Consider the following 7773-nt stretch of genomic DNA (forward strand, 5'->3'; position numbering starts at 1 on the left):
TTTCATCTAGGCCACTGTCCTACGCCATTCAGTTTTCAGGGAAGGGACTGTGTCCATGGTCCAGAAAGTCCAGGAAGCAGAACCCAACGGCTATGTGGAGATGCGGGCTTTGATCAGGCAGACTGATCTCCACTGACTGCCTGACAAGTTTGGGATGGGGAATTCAGAACCAGAGGACTATGACATTTCCCACTATCTTTCATTTCCTTGCTGTTTACCTGGACCTGCCTTGATGCCTGCATCTTCTCTCTTTTGTCTATGCACTGGCAGCTATGCTTTCTGCCTTTAAATCTGTTGTACTGAGATGATCCAAATTGCTGTGACTGAGCCTTACATCATTCCTTCCTAATAAACTAAATGATGGCTCAGCCCCCAAAGACTGCATATCTCTGTTGTGAATTAATGATAGTAGCAAGTTACCATTATAACTTTCCATTCGAATCACTCGGAATGAGTTCCTCTGCTCTGATGTGACTGCCAAATTCTTGTGGGACTCTTTCACAGATGAATCCTAGACAACTGAGCATCTTGTTGGCAAACAGAGAAATAGGAACTGGAACTTTTTCCCCTATGGGTACTAGGAAAATGCTGACAGAAGTCCTGGTGCCCACTGATAATGCTACCTTTCTTTAATCACTTGGTCCTCTGTTGGCCCCTAGCTGTAGACAAGTCTCACTGTGAGAAACCATGTGGTCACTAGAGACATATATTTCAGATCTCTTTCTATTGGCTCTCACACAACAATGACATGACCTAAGATTTCATGAGCTAATGAATTTCTAAAAATCCAACTTAAGTCTTTAGGGTTTAGAAAATGTCCCCAAATTCTGTAGATATCATAATGAAAATACCAGAGCAAAGCCACCCCATAGCAAAGTTGCTGAACCTCCATTCCAAGCTAATGATGAGGGGCTGTGTTGGTAATGTCAGTATGAAAGAAGCTGCCTTATTTGGGAAGAGAAAGGATTAGCTCATAACTTCAGAGTCCCTTAGGCTGGGTCAGATTGCAGATAAGATGGGGGAAGGTCTTTGAGGGTCAGGGAAAGCAACCCAACAACGTATGATCCATGGTTTTGTCTTTTTCCACTTCAATCCTGAGGCAGAGAGGTACATTGTGAGGTCTATGCCCCTCAGACTGAGACGGGAGCTTCTCCTGGAGTCAGTGCTTGGAGGACAAGTCATTTAAAGTGATCCTCCCTGGGATTTTCAAAGAAGTTCCTTTTGGGCATATGGTGTCTGGGGGCTCTGGCCTCAGAAGCAGCATATGGTGTCACCTGGGCCTGCCCTGGAAGGAGCTCAACAGTGGAAAGAGTTAGGGATGATGAAAGGCAAGGAACTGTGGTAAAAGTAAGGCACAGAGGTGTCCCATGATGTCCAAAGATGAAGCATCAGTTTCTACAGAGAAGAGCTGCCCTGGCCCAGGAGTCAGAAGCAAGCTGAGTTCTGAGACCCCATTGCCCAAACCTTGGGTCTCTTTTCTCCATCTGTCATCAGTGCTGTCCCCCTTTCTCCTTCCTGGCCAGTGAAACTCCCTACCCTTGTCTAGTCCCTAGAAGACAGAATAGGTTAGGGGGCCTCACAGAAGGGTCCCCAGACAGGAGCTTCTAGGATCAACATGACCCCTTTAGATGCTGGAGTCTGGGTTCTTCTGGTGCCATTTATTGCTTAATGGATGAAATCAGAACAGCACAAGCCCATTTCATTTCAGGCTGTGTATGTTGCAGGGACAACCAGGATGAAAACAGTTTGATGCATTTGGAGTCAAAGACTTTTTGCTATAGGATTCGTTTGGGATCATAGACCTGTACACAGAGATCATTTCCCAGTGTTTTATTGGTCATATCTTTGGTGCCAGAGTGTCTGACTACTGTTTTGTCTGGAGATACATCCATAATTGACTACAGACAATTAAGCCTGGGGTCTAGTTTCCCTCTCTCTGTGGACTCAGCAGGACTGTCAGCTGATAGGCCATCACAAACCTGGACGCAGATACAACCTCTACTCAAGCTTCTTTGATCTCTCAACTTCCTTCAGCCTGTGTGAATCTTTCAATAGCTGGGTTTAACCACTTCTTTAAAAATTTTTTTTTAATGTTTATTTTTGAGATAGAGATAGAGAGAGAGAGAGAGCATGAGTAGGGGAGGGACACAGAGAGAGACACACATACAATTTGAAGCAGGCTCCAGGCTCTGTGCTGTCAGCACACAGCCCGACATGGGGCTTGAAGTCACAGACCAGAGATCGTGACCTGAGCTGAAGTCAGATGCTCAACCAACTGAGCCACCCAGGCGCCCCTGGGTTGAACCATTTCTATAAAGACAGCTGGGTAAGTTCCTATGAAATAAGGTGACAAGATAGCATTTCCATGGTGGCATCATTCTGTTTTTCTACCTGTTTTGTTAATTTCTCTTCTCCTTCTTCCACGTGGCTTTGTTTTTTTAATGTTAATCAAGTAAGGGCCCCAGTAGGCTGTTGAGGCACTCAGGTTCACTGGTTCTTCCTGGAGTGATGAGGGGTAACTAATGTTCACCGTCAAGAAAGGAAACTACCTTCCTCTGGAAACCCAGAACACTGCTATACACATAGCTACTTCTCTTTTGTGGGGGGCAGGGTTCTGGCATTCTCTTTAGTTCTCATCACACTGTGGGGCTTTCAGTGACAGAGAAGGCACTTAAATGGCAAGTCACCTGATTCAGGCCAAATGTGTCCTCCTTCCCACCCCCAGTTCTGGGGAAGAAGGGCAATGATGTCTCTACTTGACATCCTCCTTGGCACTGGTATGTGGGTCCCCTTAACCATTAGGCTCCGGGGAAACTCAAGGCCTTGACTTCCAGACTCAGCATAATGGGGAGGGATTCCAGATAAAGAAGTCAGAGCTGTAAGGATGACCTGGCAGTTTCCCCCAAGCAGCAGGGGGCAAGGCAGGGGGCTACAGGGGGTGGGTTGGCATGGGGAAGGGAGACAGCTTAGTTAGGCTTCCTAGAGATCCTCAAACCTCAAGAAAAGGGTCCCACCTCCCACAGCTCCCCTAAGGGCAGTGGTTAAATAGGGGGTGTAGAGACACCCCCTATCCCATGCAGCTGCTGGGCCTAGTACAGTGCTGGGCACAGAGACGATGCTCAATAAATGTGTTCTGAGTTAGTGAATAATCGTAACAAAGAGAGTGTGAGGGACAAAGGACATGACCTGGGGCACCTTGGCCTAGGCTGTTCATTCAGAAAATAGCAGTTTAAAAAATGTAAAAATCCTTTCCTTCCATCCCTCCAGTTTATGGGCCCAGGAAAGAGGTGAAAGAAGTGTGTCCCTCCCAACCCTTCCTTTTTCCCTTCCCCTAAAAATCTATGTATACATATACGTATGTATATGGCACCACAAAGCAGTCCTCCCTATGCCCCTAGACCAGGAGCTGGGGGAGCCAAGGCCCAAGGCCTTGGGGGTAGTCAAGGTAAATGTGAGGGGTCAGGGCTTGGGTGCTGTGGGGAGCAGCCTTAAGCTGCTAAGCCTAGAGAAGCTGGGCTCTTTGGTCCTGAAGGACAGACCCTTCTCCCTTCACAAGTGGTAACAGATCTTCTCCCCTCTCTGTCCTCGTAGGCAGAGATTGGTGAGGCCTGTATCAGTTCCAAGGGAGGAGGTGGAGACTGGTTCCTCCCCTACCAGCCTAGACTGCAGCAACCTGGAGACTGTTCAAGGCAAGGGCTGAGGGTTCATGGGCCCTGGGAAAATCAGGTGGGGAAGAGAGCTCGATTATGCAAGGCACCTGGTGTCAACTGTTCCCAGGCTGGGGGCCCAAGACATGGGGCAGTGGGTACCCTGCCCCCTCCCCCAAATAGAACCGGAAAGGGCCAACGTGCCCAATTTGGCAGCAGTAAAGATACAGAAAAGGGAGAGCAGCACCCAGGACCCCACTGGATCAAGAAGTAAGTTTTAAGGCACTGACAAGAGGACCCAGGGGCCCAATGCCCTCCGTGCAACCTGCTGTCCCCTTCGCAGCCTGGCCAGGCTGGTTGAGAGAGCCCACTTCCCCAAGATGCTGAGGCAGTGGTGGCCACTGGGTTATCTTAAGGATGAGTCTGCATTTGGGGCGCCTGGGTGGCTCAGTCGTTGAGCGTGGGACTTCGGCTCAGGTCACGATCTCACAATTGGTGGGTTCCAGCCCCCCTCTGCCCTCTGTGCTGACAGTGTGGAGCCCGGAGGCTGCTTCAGATTCTGTGTCTCCCTCTGTCTCTGCCCCTCCCCCACTCACGCTCTCTTTCTCTCTCAAAAATAAAATACACATTAAAAAAAAAAAAAAAAAAAAAAGGATGAGTTTGCGTTGTGAGTGGTGTGGGCCTTGGTCTGGGGCAGGTCTTGGCTGCCCGGCCGGGGCTGCCCAAGCACTGAGTACGCGGCATCCTCGCGGCTGGGCTGCTCGGAGAGGGCAGGAGGTCGTGGAGCTCCGAGTCACTCCTGTTGCCAAACCAGTGGTCCGGCGCTGTCTGCACGGAAGACGTAGGGGGCGGGCGAGCTGTCCGGGATAAGCACGCGCCGCAGGTCTCGGGCCAGCCTGCTCCGGTCCTGGGGGAAGACACACCACCCGTGAAACAGCTGTGCCCGGAAGGCCGCATGCGCCTGCAGCAGGTCCGCTACGGAGTCTGCGCACTTGGCCAGGCTGGCAGTGAACGGCGTGCTCTCACAGACCTCGCGCGTTGGCTACAGGAACTCATGCGCTTGGGGCCACTTCAGCGAGTAGACCGGGTGCCAGCCCTGCAGTCGCCACAGGGATGCTGAAGTTGGCCTTGTTCACCGGCTTGAAGGGGCTGTGCGCCTGGGGCTCATCCAGGGCGACGACTTCGCAGATCTTCCGTGTCCTGGGCCTTGGCCTCAGGGAGCAGGTAGTAGACTGGGGTCTTGGGGACAGTGCCGTTTTCCTCCACCAGCAAGAGCCCTGCACCCTGGCCAGAGGAGCAGAAAGCGAGGGGGAGGATGTCCTGGTTCCGGGGCTTCTGAGAAGCGGCTGATTTCCGGTCACTTTTGCCCTGTAGCGACCTGCACCTCTTCCTGCGATCTGAGTAATGGTGGCAGAGCTGTGTGCGAGGCCAGGGTCAGGCCCCGGCTCCTGGCCTCCTGTCACTCTGGGCTCCGGCCAGAATTGGGGCCCGGAGGAGACAGACGTTTTCTGATACTTATGGTGGCAGGGAAGCCGGGTTCTCAGGAGGAGGGGAGGGAGGGGGCGTGGAGGAAACACCATTACAACAGGGACTTGACTTCCTGTGAGGCAAATGCAAACATGGAACCTCTATAGCTGCCTCTTTGATGGGGCACACTAGATACTGACTTTTCTTATAATCTGGGCATTTCCTAGAACAGGGGCGCTTTTGAACCAACTGAGCCACCCAGGCACCTCTAGAGGGGCACTTTTTAAAGAATCAGACCTTTGCTGGGGCACCTGGGTGGCTCAGTCCCTTAAGCGTGGGGCTCTTGATTTCGGCTCAGGTAATTGATCTTGGTTGCTGAGTTCTAGCCCCACCTGGGGCTGTGTGCTGACAGCACGAAGCCTGCTTGGGATTCTCTGCCTCCTTCCGTCTCTGCCCCTCCATGCTTGGGCTTTCTCTCTTAAAAATAAATAAACATTAAAAAAAAAAAAAAAAAAAAAAGCTAAAGGAGCAGACTCTTCCTCAAGGGAAAAACCATAGCCCCAATGTATTAAACAGATGAAGTAGACGCCTTGGTTGAGGTGGGATAGAGGCCCACCCTCTTGACCTTCTCTTTCCCCTGTCTTGGCAGCAGTCTGTGAGCCCTTCTGGGAAACCTGGCACTTAGTGGAACAGTGAAAAGGTACTATGCCAGCAGAAAGTGTGAGCTGATATATTTGGTATTTATTGGTAAGATCATGATACACTTAAAGAATATATGTATCATCAGTTTGAGAAAAGCAGTTTTAGATATTGATGGTACAGGGGCTATGGCCCCTATACAAGGCCATTTGAGAGTTAGAGTTAGTTCTTGCCTAGAGGGAAGTGACAACTTAAGTCTGAAAACAGACACATAGTTATGTATATGATGGTGGTGCTGAGTTCCCATTTCCAGCTGGGCCACCATGACCTAGCCCAGAAGCACAAAGGTGTGAAGAATACCACTTGTAGTCTTGAGAGCTACCAGTTCTGTCCACCATTTTAGCAGGAGAGTTTTCTTCTATCATTTCTGAATCAAGCCTCCTGGACAGGCAGAAAGTCAAAGGGCTTCATTTTGGGTTACCTCGACCCTCTGTTGTTGTAGCGAAATTGGTCTGTTCCTTTTGCCTTGAAAGTTGTTGATAACAAATTGATACCTTTGGTGACTGTTACATAATTGTTTTAGGGTATTTGAATTTGGACTGATTCTACCTGACTCTTAGTTTTTGCATCCCATATGTTTCTGATTCCCATTGCTAGAGCATGCTATGGACCATTCACTAACTGGCTGGGGCCGAGCCTTTCTCATCATGCACAGTTGAGGTGTGGACAACACTTAGAAGTGTGTGATCTGAGAGTTGTTGACTGACAAGGCCTTATATGTGACACTAACATACCGTAGCCAACTGGTGTTACCCCTGCAGCTTCTACTTAGCTATAGTGATGATACACTTACTTACAGCCCCCTTTGTCATGTGAAAGAAAAAAGGGACAAGGGCTTGAAGGTAGCTTATGGGCTTAGTCTGATAAATCATATCCCATTAATTTCCAAATATTCCCGAGAAATCAGGAAGGGGAACCTAGTAAGTTCTGTTAATTCATGGCCAAGTGATTACTAATTGGTTATGTATTTTGAAACACAGAGAATTACATTTAATGTTTTCTTCATCTGGAGAGAGATTTGTTTTGTTTGACAGATCACGACATCTGGAGGACCACTTGTTCCTTCCTGAAAATTCATAGATAATGGAGTTTTAAAATTTCTTTTAGGTGAGCATTAAGATAATAGGTACTAAATTATACTTCCAATTTTTTGGTCTTATAGCATGGAAATAGTACCTTTCGGGCCTGATGGAGCTTGCCTGCTTTGTCCATTGGGTCTCCCCCTTCTCCCTGAAGATAAGCATGAATTCCCTCTTCTGCCTATATCCTATGACACCTCCCTAAAACACTTTGTTCAATAAAATGTCTTCCTTGGCTTATAAAAAGGCAGTGGTGCAATGAGGTTCAGTATTCAGAATCTGGCACACATATTTTGTGTTAAGGGGGTGACAGAGTTGAAATGATGAATTTCATTTATGATGGGGATGTTGTTGACTAGCACAGGAAGAGCATCAATTTGAGTTTTCTTCAGTTGCTGATGATGAATTGCTATTCACTCATTTAGTAAATATCAGTTGGCCCCCTCTATGCTCCGATCTGCCCCTTTTCTTCTGCTCTTTATATGTTCAAGAACTTATCTGTTGGTTAATTGTCTGGTGCTAGGGAGATGCTGAGTATAATCATGGAGAAGAATAAAACAGTATGCCAAAATGAACCTATAGTTCTTAGCATGGCCTTTGAACTTATGGGGCAATTGCATCAGCCACCGTTCCTTTTTCCTGATAAGCGGGATTTCAAAAATAATGACTATTGATTAGAGCCATGGTGAAGAAGTTAAGAACGTGGGTTTCAGAAAAAGATGGTCTGTGCTTGACTCCACACTCTGCCACTTACTATTTAGGGCCCTTTAGGCAAGGTACTTCACCTTATGGTGCCTCAGTTCCCTGAAAAATGGGGTGATATTACCTACCTACCTCATAGTGGTAGTGTGAAGATTAAATGAGATAATCCTCTAAAAGTT

The 7773-nt window shown here is 48.3% G+C and overlaps 1 pseudogene; it reads right to left on the bottom strand.

Annotated features, from left to right (window-relative positions):
• Positions 1-1312: 1312 nt before the first annotated feature.
• On the bottom strand, positions 1313-5227 carry LOC144616584 (carboxy-terminal domain RNA polymerase II polypeptide A small phosphatase 1 pseudogene; annotated as a pseudogene).
• Positions 5228-7773: the final 2546 nt, after the last annotated feature.

The sequence above is a fragment of the Panthera onca genome, chromosome B3 (assembly GCF_046562875.1).
Source record: "Panthera onca isolate mPanOnc1 chromosome B3, mPanOnc1 haplotype 2, whole genome shotgun sequence".
NCBI classification, from domain to species: domain Eukaryota; kingdom Metazoa; phylum Chordata; class Mammalia; order Carnivora; family Felidae; genus Panthera; species Panthera onca.